Source organism: Cyanistes caeruleus, chromosome 1 (genome assembly GCF_971803275.1).
Source record: "Cyanistes caeruleus chromosome 1, bCyaCae1.hap1.1, whole genome shotgun sequence".
NCBI classification, from domain to species: Eukaryota; Metazoa; Chordata; class Aves; order Passeriformes; family Paridae; genus Cyanistes; species Cyanistes caeruleus.
Window position 1 is genome coordinate 87746600 of NC_141701.1, and position 16230 is coordinate 87762829.

At 37.9% G+C, this 16230-nt stretch overlaps 1 long non-coding RNA gene across 1 annotated transcript in view; it reads left to right on the forward strand.

The window, feature by feature from the left end:
• The first annotated feature begins 1279 nt into the window (after window positions 1–1279).
• Window positions 1280–16230, forward strand: part of LOC111923812 (uncharacterized) — a 79666-nt gene continuing 64715 nt past the window's right edge. The window contains exons 1-3 of the long non-coding RNA XR_015290327.1: window positions 1280–1613; window positions 2303–2522; window positions 10704–10804. This is a non-coding gene — a long non-coding RNA (uncharacterized LOC111923812). The remainder of the gene's footprint in view (window positions 1614–2302; window positions 2523–10703; window positions 10805–16230) is intronic.

The following is a 16230-nucleotide window of genomic DNA, read 5'->3' on the forward strand; positions in this document are numbered from 1 at the left end:
GTGAACACTGGAGGTTTTGTGTATTTTTTTAAATCACCTAGTCATTTCCTAGCCAAGTAATAGACAAGGTGTGGTATACCTTATATCTTTTATATGAGCAAATAAATCAAGTAATTGGCAGGGGGAAAATCATCTGTCAGGTCCAATGAACTTCTAAAATATACCTTTTAATTCTTATCTTTACTTGATTCTTCACTCTCATTGGTAGCAATGTGATTTTTGGGTAACCAATGCTGGAGTATCATTTTCAGTTTATCAGTGCACACAAAAACATGATACCAGATATATTTAATTCTGAATTTGTTGACTTGAATGAATCTGGTTGTCGTGGTTTTAAACCAGTAACTAACAAAAAAAATTACTTATTTCTTGCTGTGAGATATGGATTAGAACAAGAGCAAAACAGCCATAAAACTTAAAAGGAATAAAGAAAGTTTATTGACAAACTACAATAATAAGAACACCAGAATAAACTTCCAGAAAAACCTTTTTATCCCCTATCTACCCACTATTCCCTTGTTCACATGACAACAGAGACAAAAACTTTGGAACTTTGGTGGTTAAAACAGTCCCAATTCCTGCTACAGACTTTTTACCAGTCTTTGTAGAGAAACAGAAGTTTCTTCCTGTTAATTTATGGAGTTTCTCACAAGAAAACTATTTTTGTTATAGTTTTGCATTGTCCTGATGTTAGATGCCCAGAGCTGCTGTTATCAGAGCTCACTCCTCCCATATCACATCACTCTGAAGTGTGTATGGGCCATGAGTCTAGGGATGGCATTTTAAGGATGAGTTATTCAAAAGCAAAAGTCTTCTTCATCTGTTTCTGTGAGCTTCACCAGAAAACAGTTTTTCTCATTGCCCCCCAAGGCTTCAAATTTTTGCTTCACTGTTTCTAGCACTTAACTATATCACAATCACTCTACTTTTTACTCGAAGTTTTCACTTTGAACACTCTATTCCTCCCTATATACGGTCATGAATTAAAGGAGTTCTTTCAGGACTTTACTGTCCATCTCCATAGCTTTAATAGAAAAATATTTCAGCTTAATTAAAGCATCTTCTTAATTCTCTACCTTTCCTGAAGCTTCTTTTCTTTCTTGTCACTGGTAGTTTATAAAGTCTCCTTTCATGTTGATCACTCTCTTTTTCTTTTTCTGGATAAAAAAGATTAATCTGCAAGTCTCATCTGGGAAATGAAAAGTTTAAAATCTTGCCCAGGCTTTGTAGATGGCTCTGTGACCTCTGCTGGTGCAGGAGCTGGAGCTGTCTGCGATAGAAAATTCCTCATAGCTGCTCTGGAGAGTGTAGTTGCCGCCCCAGACTGCTGCAGGTCCAGAGCCTCTTTCCTTCTTCACTCGGCAGTCTCTAGTGAATTTAGTTACAGCAAAACCTGCAGCCGAGCCAGAGATCGGCCTGGCCCGGCCCGGCCCGACCAGAGCCCGGGGAAAACCTTCTGCAGGCCCCCCCATCTCCCGGCCGGGAGCCGCTGGGCCCATCCCAGGCCCCACCCGGCCGCATGGCCTGGGCAGGGAACGGGAGGCCTGGAGCTCCGCCACCCTTCACAGCCAGGAAACAAAGAGAGCCTAAGTGCCCTGACTTTACATCTTAAGGTAGGGTTCACAAGTTGATCTCCCTTTTCAATGATTAAAATTGCTGTCAATTCCCAGTAATGACCAATAATTGGTCAGGAGAAGAGACTCCTTTCAGTCCCCAGCAACTTCAACTTCCTTAGCTCTCACAACCACCTTTAAGGTAAAGTCACCTCATGACACTGGTGCTATACACAGGTACCTCTGTGTTCTTTATTCATCTTGATTTCAGTTTGATACACAGCTTTTTTGGTGTTTCACACATGTATTGTCAGAGTAGCAGGTATTTCTTTTAAAGCTCCTTTTATGCAAAGTGCAACTAATGTAGTTTTCTTCAGATAAAAACTTGGAGTCTTCTAAGTGTGGTTCTCTGTCATCTCAGACCATGAAATCAATGCACCTTTGTGTGTCAGTCTTATTTTAAGTCTTGGGTATTTCTCATACTTTATGTTGACTGAAATTATATTCACATAAATGTGGACCAGTAAATCTAAGAAGTGATGTACTAAACATTTGCATGACAGATTATATTTGGTGACACTAGAACGTGTTTCAAAAAAATAAATGCTAAAATCATCTATAGCTCTTCAGAAGTCCAGTTAGTTGAAAAATCCATTACACAGCTGGCTCAGTGGTACTGTGCTTGTTTTTTCATAGCTATCTTTGGTGCAATAACGTTTAATTTGTTCCCTTTCCCCTCCTCCTCTCAGGTAACAAGGCTGCTCTCCTTGAAGATGGCAGGCCCTAGGGGAGAGATGAAAGCTGCCTGTTGTAACTGCAGCTCAAGAAGCGCTCAACAAAATAGTATTTTGGAAGTTGCTTTATCCATCCATTCTAATATACTTACTCCAAGGCTATGCAGTTAGCAAGGCCATTACAAGAATTTTTCTGCTTTCATTTTTATCAGGTGATCGTAATCAAGGATAAAAGGTGATGATTCCAGATGACAGTTTGCATTTGCAGCTTTTGGAAAGGGATCAAATACAAGGACACCTCCTCCGTTTGTCCCTGCCCACTCCAATTTTAATTAACTTGATTTTTCCTTGGCTTTTTTGGTTGGCTTGGGTTCTTTTGCTGGTGGTTTATGGGTTATTGTTGGTTTTAGTTTTCAGTGGTTTGTTGCTTTTTTTTGGTGGTGGTGGTTCTTGTTTTTGTTGTTGTTTTGAGCTTTTCTGGTGAGTGTTATTTGGAGCTGCCAGTGGGGTTAATTCCTTGGCTGTTCTGTCAAATGCTAGCTTCTAGTACAGATATTTGTGTATATATGAACAACTGTTTTTTAATAACCTGCCAAGAAGCTATAATCTTCCATTGCAATCCCTTGGGATTTAATTAGAATGGTTTTCCACAGCCTGACATGTTTATGGGGCATAGGTAAAGAGACAGTTCATAAAGCTGTCAATTTTCTGAGAAATTAAAGAAAAATTGGGCTGCTTAGTGCCTTGGCAATTCTATGCTGCTGATACTAGCATTGCAAACAATGAAATCAAAGGCAATGTAACAAGATACTGATGCATTAGAGATGGGGAGGGTTTAAAATTATATACAAAGGCATTTGTCAATTTGAATTTGAATGCATAAGAGGAGAAATATGGAAAACAAAATAGGAGCTCCAGTAGCTGCTCAGGTTTAAACAGCGCGAAGCTGAACAATGGTACCTTCATTGCTTTAACAGTAGCTGTAACTTTTTTAGGGCAAGTGGGAAGGGATGAAAACTGTGAAAGGAAGTAAGTCTGGAATATGAAAACCCTTCCTACAGATTTCCATGTTCTTTGTAGACTGGAGTCTCAGAACGATTGTATAACAAAAAAGATATGAGCAATTCTTAGAGGTACAGTACATTTTCATAGCTGATGTAATCCAGGTCTCTTTGAGGCTCTCTTATACACTGGCCATTGAAAACAACCCAACTGCCAAATTCTGTCCTTTTTCTTTTCAGTAACTTTTCAGTCAAGCTATTTGGGTGTAACTGCATCCAGCCAACATCTTTAATGTAAAATACCAACTATTCCCCCTTATTCCTGGCTCTCCTGTGTGATTGTTTGTTAAAAAGGAATTAGGGTTGCCATCTCTGCCTGTCCTGCAAATTCCCTATAACTTCGTGATAGAGTTAAATTGGTATTAAGAGCAGAGAGGAATGAGAATTTGGAACATGGTTTCAACAGCAGGGTGAAGCGTTGTTGAGGAAGCTCTGTAGTTGGGTTGGCATTTAAAGAGAATTTAATTAGGATAGCTCATGTTTGTGTTTAGTATCAAGCACAAACTTCTATAACACATTTATATGACCAAGTTTAATGTTTAGGTTTTATATGACTGAATTTAATATGACTGACTATCTGACCTGATAAGGTCAGATCTCTGTTTCATCTTTGCCATTCAATTGGAATAGGTTTTGCCTAAGCTATGGGAATTACATTTTAGGAATAAATATGGACAAGCTGTGGAGTGTTCAAGAGAATGCTAAGAAAGAATTCAAGGGAATTATTTTTTATACATTTATTTTTTACAAAATAAAAGGATCATGATGTAGAACTCATCAAGTAAAACCTTTTTAAAAATGGTGCTTCTCTTTCTTTTCATAAAAAAAGAAATTTGCAGGGACACAAAGCAGTTTTCTAATGTATCAAGGACACATCTCCAGGTCCAGCAAAGTCATGGCAGAAAACAGTTGGTTCATTTATCAACAAAAATGACTGACATTTAGGAGAGACTTTCTAGCTGTAACAAAGTTAATCCCTGGAATGGCAGGTTATGCGGTCTTTGCCAGTGGAGGCTTTTAAGGAGGTTGGACAAATTCTTGCTTGTATGTTCTACCTGCTGTAGTGCAAAACAGAGAACTGTTCTAGCTCTGTTTTTCCATAGCACTCTCTGAGAACTGGAACATGGGCAATGTCCCAGACCAATAAATTGTCACAGCTTCAGTTAATCAACAGTCACTGCATGGCAGTGACTGTGCTCTGCTACCACAGATGAGGCATTTGAAAACCCAGGTGCTGCAAAAGAGGTGTTTAGGAACCGGTAAGAGAATTAAATACATTTGCTTTACCCAGGTCTTGGGCTGTGTTTGAACCTGCCCAGGTATAAAGGGTGCAAAGCTGAACAGTAGTTCTGTTCAGGGCATATGGACTAGGCTCCATATTTCTCCTCAAAGTAAACAGAAGAGTGTGACATTTCAGACTGATGGTGCCTTGGCCTACTATTACTTTGTGTCCTCTCTTTATCTCTGTCCACATATTCATCTATTACACCCTGGCAAGACTGCTGAGTGTCTTTTGTGTCTGGAGTTTGTTCATACAATGCAAAGCAGTGTGTAATGCAACGAGACCCTGCACTGCAGTCCCCAGGCACCCTTTCAGCAGCAATCACCATCAATGATGTCAGCATTTACTGTGGATTCATTGTGGATTCATTTGTTTAAATTTACTATGCTGTTTCTTAAGCCACGTTGTTTCCTTTTCATTTTGTCACACTCTGTGTCTCTATGGTTTCCCCTTTTGCTCTCATTTATTTCTCTTCATTAATATATTCCTATTTTCCTGCCTGCCCAAGTCTCCTCTCTGTCCAGCTTTTTAAGTTATAGTCATTACTCTTATAAAATATATTGTAGGAGCCAGCAAATACAGAGTTTGTGTGATGGGCCTCTTATAACCATAAAACACCTTAGGGAGAATACTTTCTCAGCCCAAAACATCATATTTTTTCCTTCTTGCAAGATTATTTAACTTCCTGTCTTTTTTTCATTTATTTTTAGATTCCTACCATGCTAGTAAGCTAGGTTGGTGGGTTTTTTTTCAAGCAACTATAAAATAAAAGTCACCAAGCCATTGGATCTAGAATCTTTTTTTTTTTTTTAAATATATTTTTTCATGTAGATGATAAAAAAGGGAAAATAAAAGTTCCTGAGCAGAGACACTGAAAAAAAAAGGAATGTAAGTCAAGGAGAGTCTGTGCTATAGGTCAGCAAAGAACACAGAGATTGAGTGCAGATCAAAGAAAGTTAAAAATTATTTGACAGCATTTGATTTAGAACAGCCACGCTGAGAAGTCTCCTGTAATAATTTATCCTACCTTTCACTTGAAGATTGCTGAGCTGACGTGAAAGAATTCAGAGACTGTGGAATGCAGCCACTCTTTCCATTTGTGATTTGAGAATGATGGGATGCAATGTAATGTATCAATGTGAGATCAAGATGCCACCCTCTATCAGGATGGCTCTCAATGATTTTCTACAAAAGGCTTTGAACTGAATATTCATGAAAAAAAAGTTTATCCCATGTTTTATGGGGCTGATTGAAAAAAGCTTAGAATAAAATGTCATCATCTAGAATTGTACCTCCTCCTGAGATTTTTTCATTTTGTAGAAGCTCTCTCACTTTATAAGTGCTTTTGCTGTGGTGGGGTGGTACAATAAAAATGGAGTGCAATAGGCTGTGCTTACGGTCAGTGTGATTCAGGATCTGGTGTGTCCTGTGTCTTAGAGACTTGTTTTTCATCTCAAGTGCATGTTAGAGCCCTGACATTCCACTGAGTGCAATCCTGTTCCTCCTGAATTGGGCCCCATAATTCATTGCAGAGACAAAGAGTATAAATCATAAATAAGTGCATAGAGGAAGACAAGCTAAAATGGCACTCATCAAGATTGAGCTGTACTGTCTCAACTACAGAAATGTTTTAGGAAAATTTTACTAGGGTCCTAAAAAATTCTTATGGAGACTTCTGTTAGTTCTGCAGGGCTGCCTTGACATCTGTAACATCTACTGCAGTGCAATGTCCCTGTTAGTGCTACAACTGCTGAATTCACGTGTCAGACCATATCCTCCAAACTCATGAGACTGGTTTAAAATTGAGAAAAGTTCATTCAGTGTTCTGAGATTTGGGGCTTTTAGAATTACACCTAATGGTACATGTCTATGAGGCAAAGCAATATCAAGGTGAGTCACCAAAAAGAGTAAAGTAGAATACCCAAACCTGCTGGAACTGTCATACTCTCACCACCCTTGGTGGTGGCCACCTGCCAAACAACAATAACTGCACAGAGAGTCAACTAAGGAGTGTAATTTGCTTGCAGTAAATGCCTAATAGTAATCCTAATACTACTATTACCAATAATAAATTTTCTGAAGTGTCCTATGACAACTCCATTTTGATTTAGACAATAGTCAAATTACCGCTGCTGCTTTTCATTGATGGACGTGGCCTGATTGGCAGTGGAACATGATTCAAGTATAGAAGGTTTCTCCTGCTTATCACAGGAAATAATATAAAATATGCCACAGAAGACCTTTAACATTTCTATTTCTATAACGTTTCTTTATAGGGAAAATGACCTGTAGGAATTTAATTTATGAGCACAAATTAGATGCCAATAATGTGCTTTAAGGGATGTAACTGAGTATTTAGCTAGAACTCACAGAATCTCCATCTAGAAAAAAAAACCAATCCATGCATTTAAAACAAACAAATAAACAAACACAATGTTGCTGAGTACTCATGCCTGACCAATACATTTCTTCTGGAAAAAGGAAGTCTGAGTTAGAAGTTTCCAGAAAAGGTTGGTTAACATCAGCTTCTAGTCTTACATTTTCTTCATTGTGGATGGTGTTTAGCATGTCTTCAAGAAGATAAGAAAAGGTATGAAAGCAACTTTTGAGCACACAAAGTATGTTGCCACTTCTTTTCTATGATACTGTAAAAGGAAATTATAGTAAGAACTGTGACAAGATGTGTTTTTCTGCAATTGGGCTGCTATTTCATGGCCAGATGACCTCTATCTATATAGGAGATGCCTTGGACAGTGAGCACAAATATACATACAGGTCTACATCATCTGCATCTATTTGTATTCAAATGTATCTGATCCTCAGTCTCTCATTTGTGTTTAAGCTTTCCTGACTTCATTAGCAAGTTTCTAATACTTATTCTGTTCCATTTCAAGACTATATGTAATTTATTATTACCACACATCACTTCTAGTTCTATCTTGCTTTTTATTAGAGTTTTTTGTCTGTTTACTGCCTACCACATCCTGTGTCTTACTTACTTCCTCCCTTGCAAGTGCCCATCTGTGTGCAGTGGTTTCAATGAGCTCCCACTTTAAAGCTTAACTAAATTTTGTGAAATTTAAGCAATAAATATGTCTGAGCTGCTCAGTCTTTTACTATATATATGATCCAGTCTCACTCTAATTGGGTGCCTACTTCATAGGTGAGTTTAGTTTCTTACTACAGCAAGAAATCTGGAATGACTGGGTAGCCTATGACCAGTCATGGTGGTTTTTACTAAGGCAAACTGATAAAGAATTTCATCATTGCAACCTGCAATAGGGGTCTAAACTATGTGGTTTTAATCATTCTTTGCAGGGAGTGGCAATCTTTAGTGATGTCAGACCATAAAAACTGAGATTGATGCCAGGAAAATGAAGAAACTAAAGCTTATTTTTACCAATATTATTTTACAAATTTCAGCTTGACTTTACAAAGTATGTTAGTTTAAGCAGAGATACAAGATTTTCAACAGACTTGTGTGAGCCTGTCTGAGCAGTCCCCTCTTTCATTTCTTTGAATTAAGACTACTTTGATTAAAGTCTTCATAATAAATTCAGCACCTCACTGAATTTTTTCCTAGCTTTGTGGAAAAGTCTTTGGAAGCTTTTATGCTTCCAAATGCATATGCTGTTTCCACCGTTTCTATTTGAAATCAGAGTACATGTAAAATGTGTATTTCCCATATTATTAGAGTAATGCTGTAACACTGCAGTACTAGTTCAAAGGATTCACCAGTTACAATGCAGATTTTATCATCCTTGCATTAAATGTGACTTCAAATGCAATATCCATCATTAATGCTTGTGGCTTTCTGTTTTCTAAATTGCTGTCTTGAAAGATCTACTTAACATCTAATTACAAAGAAGTTGCATTAAGGCTTATAACACAGAAACAAGACCTTGCTTTAGCCTGTTGATGTGGAGTTCACTTCAGTTCACTGTCTTCTGTAAACCTCATGTGAGATGATATTCCTTTGACCATCTTTATTTGTACAGTGAAGAATGTAGATGCATCTTTCCTTTATTCAGGGATACATCTGAGCAGCACCTCAGGGAAGTTGTTCAAGTTTCTTATGGATATATGTAAATTGTGATTATTTTGGTGTGGATTCAATCTAAGCAGTAAAGACAGACTCCTGTGTTTCAGTGCAATTTTCCAAATACTGCATTTTGAGGTATGGCTTATGATCCCTGGTTCATATATTTTTTTTCCATAGATTCTGTCTATTTCACAGACATCTAGTGAAGTAGAAATTCCAGTTTCCCAGATGACCAGAAATCTTAGAATAATAGAATTACAGAATGTTTTTGATTGGAAGGTATCTTAAAGATTGTCTAGTTACAACCCCCCCTGCCATGACCTTCTACTAGACCAGGGAGAACAGGGCTCAGAGCCTGAAATATTATTAGGATATGACTGTATTTGTCTTTTAGCTGCATTTAGACACCCATCTCTAAAGTCAGAATGAAGTTATCCTCTTGAATTATGCATCAATTAACTCCATATAATCTGTATTACTTGTCCTTCTAGAATTGCTGCAACTACAAGTGGGTATCTGCATCTGTAATCTGCATTATCTGAGTTTTAGAGGAATGCTTTTTCCTAATGGATGGATTTTAATATATGGATGGTGTTATTTATTATTGTTGGTTTCACTTTTCCAAGCCATGGCTGTCTTGACTTTCTTAATCAGTGTTTCTCTAATGTTGCCTCCCCCCAAAAATCTGGTGGTGATCTGAAGTCTAACAGAAGTGATCTGCAAGTGTGTTTTCTTGTGCCAGATGCTACATGCAAGGTCCAGTAGACATGAAATTCAAAAGTCTGCTGTAGTCACTGTCACTGTGATGTGCTGCCTTGCACAGAATGCTGGCCTGTTGGTCCATTCCCATAAATCCCAGTAAGGAGGAGAAATTGAAGAAGTCATAGGCCCAGTGGCAGTTGCCTACGTACTATGAATGAGCCATAAGAAGCCAGCTCTGGGTCACCCTCCCCTTCCTTTGGCATCTTTTTCAACTGGGGACTTAATACTGGGACTTTATACAGCATGGATGCTCACCTTTGCTCTGCACCTTCCAACTCCATCACTGTTCATTTGAGTAATTTTTGTCACAAGTACTTTCAAATAATGTAACTGCTTCCGACAAGCTATGAATTCCTCACCATTGTTTTGGCTTGCACTGTCATTGTGGAGCCTGCAGAATCTCAGGTTCTAACTCTCTGTGTACTCCCAAAGTCATCTTTTGGTAGTTTTAGACCAATACATCTGTCAGTCTCAGATGTAAAATGCAGGCATTTTCCATGTAATTTTTTTCCCCAGGTTCACCTGCACAATACACAGTTCACACATTCAGCACTTTAAGGGAAAAGTTAGTGGCTAAGAGAGCCCAGAAATGAAAGAATTGCTGTTTTCTTAAAAATTGGATCATATTTCCTGTGCAGAAGGTTGCACAAGCGGTACTTAGTGTAAGCAGTCACCCAAGGCTCAGAAACTGAGATAATTGCATGATTTTTGCAGGTACTCTTCAGCTACATGCAGCAGGGAAGAGCCATTTCACCTGCTGCATGTACACTGGTAGCTACCCAGTGGCTCAAATAAGAGAGACCAATTTTATGCTCGGCACTTGTCTGTGGTTGGAATGGTGGTAGCAGGTCAACAACCACAACAGGCCATGGGACCCTCTGATGAGGAGAGGATTTTAAGATCTAAAGCTGAAATTTAGGTGTGTTTGTGAAGGGGAATGCAATCAAAGGATACATTTTTTTCAGTGCATCAGAGGAAGGGGCTCTAAACACCATCTCCAGAGGAATTCAGCTGCATATCAGTGAAGGTAAAGTGGATATAAGAAAAATGCCATGTGTATGGAGAGCATTAGGAAAGGTCATATATTTCAAGAAAGAATATTGTTTACAAGGAGTGTTAATAGGTTTCAAGGGAAATGTTAATTTTTTTTCCTGGCTGAAATAGCTACTGTAAGTTTTTAATGGTTAATCATTCATTCTTGAATTTTTATATTAAGCATTTCATATTACTTTATTGACTTAACTTTTATGCTCTTCTTCATTTTGACAGTAAAGAATGACCAGGCAATACTCTTTGAAAATTGGAGACCATTTGCAGCTGCTCTCTGCTGAGGAAAGTGAATAATAGGGTGCCCTCAAGGAATTTCAAAGGTATCACTCAACAGAAACTTTTGTGTCTGAAGAAAACTAGATCATTTTATCATGGTAGGCATACTGATATGTTTGCTTTAATAAAATGCCATATTTCTGCCTTTAATCTCTTGTCAACCAGCTATTAAAACCCCAAAGTGTATGCGTGCAGCACATGTAAACACTTGTAGTTTCAAGTTTGTCACACAACATGCAAACAAAGCCCGTAATTTTTGTTTAGTGAGCAATCTGTAATAAACTTACTGAGTAATGGCAATAAGGCTCTCTTTCTCACCCCTTCCTCAAGCCAACAAATCAATTTGGTTTAATTCAATAATCCATGCAATTTTTTAAAAGCATTATCTAAATCCTATGGAGTCCTCCGAAGTGGCCAGATGATGAAATAATGACAACTGGTTTCCATGTAAATAGCGAGGAGCACCTGAAATAATAGCAGAGTTGGAAGATGATTACTTATGAGAGCTGACATTATGTGCCTCGAGCCCCCGGAATTTTGCACCTGCACTGAACAGTTCCCCTTGTCTTTCAGCATGGCAATTCTGTGCTGTTAACTCACTCATCATTTCTTGCCTGTTAAGGCAAGGCTTGAATCGGCGCCCACAGTAATAGAAGCTTGCTTTGGGAGTAAAAGACTCCCAAAGCAAGCTTCTTTTGTTGGTGACCTAGGTGTTGTGGTCCTTGCATCATGTTAATTCAGAAATTGCTCAAGGCTTTTGTGGATAAGGATGCCTTAAGTTTGGGAATGGTTTCAAATATTAGTAGTAGACTAAAAGATAATATTTTCTGAACAATAGCCAATAAACATTTTCTTAACAACAGTTATGCTGTTTATGAAATGGATAAAAAAATAATTACATGAACAGATATCCATATCCTTTCTATCAAACCTCATGTGCTCAAGTATTTCAGAAGGTGGTATACCTGAAAAAAGCCTGCTTGTTGATAAAACACTGACCCAAAAATGCAACGATAAAGGTTGATAAAAACAACGCATTCAAGATTGTCAGCCATATATCACATCAGTGAACCACAAGTATTGGGAAGTGTTGGTGGTTCAGAGGGAAGAAAAAAGCCTCACACAATGCGGCTGTGCATGCTCGTGTCTGCGGGGCAGACCCCAGCACCTGTATGTGAACAAATTGGGAGTGAAGATTGCATTTTCCTGAGCCCAGTGGAAAGGGAACCATAGTTACTCTAAGCCAGTAGCAAAACTGTCAACTGCCTGTTTGTACCCATCTTTTTCCCCATTAACTCTTGTCAGTGTTTCCTTCAATGGAATAGTGTTAAACTTTCTTATTTCTACTTCTGGGGAAGTTATTCAGTACCACTACTAAGTTCTGTGCCCTTTCTTTATCTCCTGTGTTTTATGTAAGATGAAGCTTATCATAATGAAATTAGTGTTATAAGCAAAAAAAAGTAATACATTTCAAAAGTTAATATTTCATTGTTGATAATTCATAAATGGAACCTGTAGTAAGTTTTCATTTAGGTGGGTGGTGAAGAGTAAAATACCTTCATACAGCTCTGCATATTGCTTTCCTTTTACTGTTATAGTGTTCTAGGTGTTTTATTTTTCACTGGAGTAGCTACTTTTACCTGTGTGAAACTAATAATTGTTTTTCATTTCAGAGAAAGTTAAAATTCCTTTTCTATGCTGAATTTCAAATACATGGTGTTCTATTTTTTGTGGGTCCTTTTAAATCTCCTGTTAATCTTTAGTTTTGTCTAACTCACCTAATTTAGCATATTTTCCTAGCTCTCTATTACCTTACTTTCTCCTGTCATGTATTTGCCTTGTTTAGTTTGGAACTGTAAACTGATAACTGGTTTCTAAATCACAGGAAGATGTTCCTGTAATCTATTATTCTGTTTATATCTTTTCACTGAACTTTTTCTTTAGGTGTGATGCTTCTCCAAATATTTTTCTTTTTAATAAAAAACAATGATTTTTTGACCCTGCTGACTAATCCTAATGCATTGAAAACTCATAGGCTTACATCATGGAATTTATTTTTCAACTGCTTGTTTTATAGACCTTCCTTGGAGTTTTGTGTCAGCCTGTTAACTGAGTTACTCTCATATCCAGGATTGCCACTAGCAGTTCACATTTCATATAAAAAAATTATTGATAAAATGATTAGTATAAGTTAACCATTGCCCAATAAGGAATAATAAATTATTGAACAGGTCGATGCTGTTCTATATACAGTGTATAATCATAGCTGGTTACCATGTGAGTACAAGCTCATTATTTCCTACTTATTATCTATTATTGTTGCTTATTTTTACCATGCTATCTGCTAAATATTTTTTAAATCTTTTCTAAGGTATCCTCTACCACATTTTTGCTAGTAACTTGGATAATTGTAAGTTACTTAAGAGCCTTTGCTTTGATTTAGAGTTGGGTGTGTGGACATCTTGAGACCAGTGCTGAAGTTGGAATCTCTCTCTCAACTTTTGGTTCAATATTGGCTGTTTCTGACTGATGAAATAAATTATTTTTTTCTCTCCCATTGTTTCCTGTTGTGGCATAATCTTTGACAACTTTTCTATATTCAAAAATTGTTGATCACCCACTCTTGTGACATGTCTGCAAGGGACCTGGTCTTGTAGTCCCTGATTCCTGTGGTCTCCAGCTTCAAATATTTTTGCCTGAGTCTGATGGCCTCTGATGGGAATTTTATCAAGACTGTCTCTGTAAGGTTTGCAGTATTCTTCAGCTCCCCCAGGAAGTTATAGGATACTTTTTTCTTTCCATTAAGATGTTTGCTGGAAAACGCTTTTTTTGTAGTAAAGGAAGGCTCTTGCAGTCTCAAAACAAAGAAATAATACTATTAAATGTTGGAACAGGGTAGGTTGTTTTAGCAATTCCTCTTGTTTTCTTATCTTATGCTTATTAATTATGGCTAAATGTCAAGCAGTAGACCTGGTGGTGTTTCTGTGTTCTGGTTTCTCTGTCTGAGACAAGATGCGTGTTTCAGACAATGTTCCATATCTTTTCAAAGTCTAAACATGATTCAATATGCAGTTCTTCAGTTTTTTTCACTGATTTGCTGTGGGTGTGGATAGATGGGGTTGCTGCTTTACACTGAAAAGTGAAAAAGGAAAGCTGTGGTGTGCAATTATGAATTAATCAGGAAAATATTATTCTGTTATGACAAAACTGACCATTAAGTTTCTCTATTGAATTTATTGCTGATAATTTGCTTTGTGTAGTCTGGATTTAATACTTACAAAATATGTTCACATGAACAAACTGTGCTTTTTTTCTGCATTTTGTAATGGGTTTTTTTGTCAATTCATTTGAGAGTGACAGGTGGTCTGACAGACAACTGATGAATCATAGCTGGTCTTGGGAATGAATGCAGGATATTGCCTTTAAAAACTTGACTTTTGTACATGTGAACATAATTTTTCAACATTCTAAAAACATGCATCAAATATGTCTTGAATTACATATTCTTTGCTGCATGAAGTCAGACAACAAGCAGGCAGTAATTAGGATGGAGCTGCAAGAAAAAATTAATTTCATGGTTATTCTTAGGCTTAGACTATTTTTTTTTCCCATTACCGGTAACAAAAAGTAAATTGTTTAAAGCCTTCTTTTGTGCACATGCCTAGTTTAGAGTAGAGTAACTCAGCCCAGATCAGGAAAAGTAGAAAATGGAAATGTGGCTTTGCAGAAAGTCTGGCCATGATAACACTGTGCATTTTTTGGCAGTAATTTGGGTCTTGGTCTTCACTGCAGTCCTTCACAGTATTCAGGGATGTGCAATATCATCTTCCTTACATGTGGTTTGTCTTTGGCATGTTAAACTAGACAGGCATTGTGCTCACTTCCTGGGACATGTGAAAGGCCAGTCTCCTATTTCTGCACAAAAGAACTCTTGTTATAGAGGACTACCTACAGTACTAGAGTTGTGTGGGAGTCTTTTTGTTTGAGTTCTCTTTTAGTGTAATCTGTGGCAGTGCAAATGTGGTTATTTTCTCAAGAGATGCTTTCCCACTAAAAAAAAAAAGCACATTTTGTGGCCTTTGCTTACTTTGGGTCATCTCAACAGGGCAGGCAAAATATTTATGCAAGTAAAAATGCACAGAGTGTTCTGTGATAATCTATATTTGCACACTGGAAGAACAGGATCAACTCCTCAGTCTGCCATCATCTTTTCATGCATATTTAGGCAAAATGCGTGTCTGCTTCCTCTACAATCTGTAAACATTTTAGGACAAATCTTTATCTGCAGGACAGAGTGCAATGAAGCCCAGATTTTAACTTTGTCCTCTGGAAACTATTTTCAAAATGGCTTTGTGGCACTCTCTAGACCCACATTTCAGTGCCAAGAGTAAAAGATAAAAATGAATTTTGTGGTCTCATTTTAGTCCGGTTTCTATCCAAGCTTATCTAACACATGTCTGTATTTGGAAAGCAAGGACTTCTGTGGTCAGAAAAGAACTGGACTGTTTTTGGGAGGTATGTAGGGAATTAGAAAAGCTAAACCTATTATTTTCCACTTGCTCAAACTGAAAACACAAACATGAAAGACTCAAGCTACTTGTGAGGCACCACGGTCCTGCTTTTTCATGGAGAATAAAAGATGCCCTTCAATCTGATTGTAGTATTTGTTAGTAGTATAGGTACTACCTACTAAAGAACAGGTAGTCTTTGTTCCTCCTCCTTGATGAAATAGTAGTGGAATGCAGGAGTCCAGGAAGGGACTAAAATCCCAGGGTAGTAGAAGGTGCACAATCTGGAATTAAGTTGGGATTTGTGTATGTCAGGTGCCTACGAACCTGGTGCTTATGGGGTAGCAACAAAGCTGTACTGTTTGGTAGCAAAAGCAGCAATCATGGAATATCAACACTGTTTCACCCAGTCAAAGGGTTTCCATTTTTCCCAAATATAGGATGAAATAGTTCAGAGACCTCCTTCTGTAAATACCTTTCTGCTATTCCTGTAGGGCAGAGACTTAACATGCAGGGTGACCTAGAGCAGAGAGACAGAGCTGTGTGTCATCAGTGCACTGAAACTCCTCTCTGTGTGCACTTGCCATCACCCAAGGAGCCCTCAATACCGTGCTCTTCTTGGTCTGCTGTTTTTACAGGATCACCTGGAAGCTTCCATTGAAGAGCAGAGTAATTTTCTCTGATATTGGTGGTTTGCATGTCAAGTAACCAAGCGTAAATTCTCATGTAGGGGGAAGTATTTTATACAGAATAAGGTTTTGGAAATCTCTAAAGGAAGAACCAAAGCATGGGAGGCTTCTGTCTGATGTGAATGTTGCTGTTGGCTGCTGAAGGTTCTAATATGCTCATAGACTTGAGAAATCAACAACCACACAAAAACTCCACTCTCAGAATGAAAATTCTAAGTATGGTACATGCAAGATGGCTCTGACAGGGTCTACCTCCAACTCTATTTCACTGGG